Source organism: Lepus europaeus, chromosome 2, assembly GCF_033115175.1.
Source record: "Lepus europaeus isolate LE1 chromosome 2, mLepTim1.pri, whole genome shotgun sequence".
Classification (NCBI taxonomy): domain Eukaryota; kingdom Metazoa; phylum Chordata; class Mammalia; order Lagomorpha; family Leporidae; genus Lepus; species Lepus europaeus.
Window position 1 is genome coordinate 31,497,044 of NC_084828.1, and position 3,242 is coordinate 31,500,285.

The window sequence follows — 3,242 nt, forward strand, 5'->3', positions numbered from 1 at the left end:
GGTCAGAATAACGGAGATACTGACCCATTTGTCATGTCGAGCTCTATGAAATAGAAACCTTACAAATGTGTAGTCATCCTTCCAGAATAATGTGGCTATGCATCCACAGTTGCTCACTTGTGTTTATTCACAAAGCGGATGCCATTTCAAGAAAGGATTTGGTATTTCTTACACTCACCCGATATTCTGCTTAGTTAAAAACAGTCTCTTATATCCATAGTTTTCCAAAAAATCAGCACAATTATTTTTGCCACTTGCTTTTCCTTATTATGTCCTTTGGTTTGGGATGACCCATTCCCTTGGTTTTTCTCCTGTCCCTTCTGCCTGGTCAATTTGCATTGTTCCTCAATGTCTGTCTCTTCTCTTGGTACCTCTGGTCTTACTGGTTCTTCTTGCTTATGAATTCCCAAATAGACAATGCTAATATGTTACCATTGATCATATAATTTAAAGCTCTATATCTTTATTACCTCTCCAACGTAATTATTTCTGTGACTACTGCACTCTTTTATATAGTGGTTAACTTACAGTGCTTGTTCAACAAGACTTGTTGAGACTGGAAAAAGCTCAGATGGGTGATTTGTAGCCAATCAAATACAAAGTAACTGGGATGGTGTGGTGGCAGTGGTAATGGAGATAAGGTTGTTATAAAGAAAGTAAACAAGTTTGGTAGTGGGAGGCAGAAAGAAAAAAAATTTAGTGGATTATAAGATTTTGGGTTTGTCTGGAGATTCTCTTGGTACTATCAGTGGACATGGAACATTTGAAAAGGGAGCTTGTTGTTGGAAATATAAGAGGTACTACCGGGTTGTGGAACAGCCTTAAGTGTTGACGGGGTTGTCAACTGCTACGCGGTAGTTTAAAGGCAGGGAAGGAAGTGCTACCTAAAAGCATTTCCTTTGTTAGTCTTTCAGAACACCTGCTCTGATCTCAATTATACCTTTAGTCTTGCATATCTGCCTTACCAGTCTGGGACCAAGACTCAGAAAACTGTGTTTCTCAGCGACCCATTTGCCAGCTGGCTTTGTACTGGCCCTGCCAAGAAGCACCGGAGTGACAGGAACACAGGGAGAAGGAGGGCAGGAATTTCTTCTTCCTGCTTGCTGTTCGTATTGCTACCACCTTGGCAGTGACAAATTGTCCCCGCAGTGACATTTTACCCCAGTAAGAACAGTTTGTCTTAATAGTGGCAATTGGTTTCAATTTCCAGCTTTGTGGACATTCCCCTGCCAGTTTGTTGTTCCCTTCCATAGGCACCAAGAGCAGCCAGGCCTGGCTGTAGAAGTTTTAGTCAGTTCTACAAGGTTCCTCCTCTATTAGGCCGTAAATTCTGGTAATCTAACCTTCTCCCTTGTATCCTCCCAGCACTACATGGAGCTGTCTTTTGTCTTTGGAAAATCTTCATTACTGTCGATTGCTGCTTCACCTATCAGATATTTGTCTTACAGCCCTTATATTAAATGTTCTTTGCAGAGGTGCCCAGGGGTTTCTGTTTTCTGACTGCAACTGAAGGATATATTACTAGAAAACTATAAAGGACCAGGCAAACAGCGTGAGGTTCTCCAATATTCAGTGAGGAATACCAGGGGGATATGTATGACAAAAGCTGACATTTGTAAATGACCTTGACTGTGGTTGGATTGAGAAGTGAGAAGATAGGAGGAAAAAAGCTTTTTTTTTTTTTCCTGTGCTGGGTGTTTATTTCCCTCACACGTGGGGTGGCTCACACACAACACACACAGGCATCGGCACCACGGGAGAGGGCAGCATCCTGGCCTCATGGCATGGAAGGGGACAGGAGGATGGGCTCTCTCCTGCCCTCACTGGGGATGGAGGGGGCCCGGGAGCAAGCCCCACCCCTCCTGCCTCTCAGCCAAGGAGAAGCCGTCTCGGTGACATGTTTAGTTCTAATCACTGTAGTAAGTGGACAAGTGATTGGCCTGGTCCCAACCCTTACAAGGGGAAGATGTAAAGGGCAGAGGAAGGTACAGTTTGGATTAGGCCAAGAGAGGGGGCAGACGACACAATGAGAAGCGTGTGCAGCCTAGGGGCTGTTCCTGGGCTACCTGGTTCTTGGTGTAGCAGGGGGGTAGGGGAGATGGATGGGGCTTATTGTTTGGCATTGATGATGTTCATGAATTCAGGTTTGAGGGAAGCGCCTCCCACAAGGAAGCCATCCACGTCAGGCTGCCTTGCCAGTTCCTTGCAGGTTGCTCCAGTCACAGAACCTCCGTAGATGATGCGGGTACTCTGAGCCACTGCTCAGAGACGTTGGACTTGAGCCACCCTCAGAGCTTCTCATGGACTTCCTGGGCCTGTTGGGGTGTTGCAGTCTTGCCGGTTCCGATGGACCACACAGGCTCATAGGCCAGAACAACCTTGCTCCAGTCCTTTACGTTATCTGCGATGACCTTGGTTTGCTCAAACACGACCTTCTCCGTGATGCCAGCCTCCCTTTCATCTAGCTTCTCCTGGATGCAGGCGATCACGCCGAGGCCCTCTGCCAGGGCGTGGGCCACTTTCTGCCCAATCAGCTCGTCTGATTCCCCAGAGACGTGCCTCCTCTCGGAGTGGCCCAGGGCCACCCACGTGGCTCCATAGTCTTTGATCATGCCAGGGCTGATCTCCCCAGTGAAGGCCCCGTTAGTTAGTCCCTTCGTAGCAGTTCTGCGCAGCCGCAGCAATCTTGGGATCCAGTTTCTGCTGGGCAAAGTCAATGTAGGCGGTGGGGGGGTGCACAAACCACCTCCGTGTCGGCCGGCACCTTGGCTGCGTTCAGGGTGGTGATGAGCTCCCCCAGGTTCTTCCTTCCGTTCATCTTCCAGTTGCCCCCGACGAAGAATTTCCTGGGGGGCGCCATGGCGCTAGGGCCCGCACACTGAAGGTCAGTCCCGCCGTGCTGAAAAAAGCTTTTTAAAGCAGAAAAACATGATGAAAAGTACTCAACAATAAGAAACAAGATATTGCAATTGCTATCAATATTATTCATAAATATTTGGTAATGAATTTTCAAAGGTAATTTGGATCAGATCTTGCAGGGATCTTTAATGCTAGGCTCAGAATTGGCTAGACCTTTAAAAGGCCTTTGATCAGGAAGGTTGCAATATTATTAGGCAGTCAGAGGAGGAAAGGAATATATGAGAGGTGTTCAGAAAGTTCATAGAAAATGCATATTATGAAATACCTATGTTATGAAATATGTACCAAATAAACTTATCTTTCAATACCATTTCCCATACATT

The 3,242-nt window shown here is 46.5% G+C and overlaps 1 pseudogene; it reads right to left on the minus strand.

Annotated features, from left to right (window-relative positions):
• Positions 1-1,671: 1,671 nt before the first annotated feature.
• On the minus strand, positions 1,672-2,891 carry LOC133747560 (triosephosphate isomerase-like; annotated as a pseudogene).
• Between the last annotated feature and the right edge of the window lie 351 nt (positions 2,892-3,242).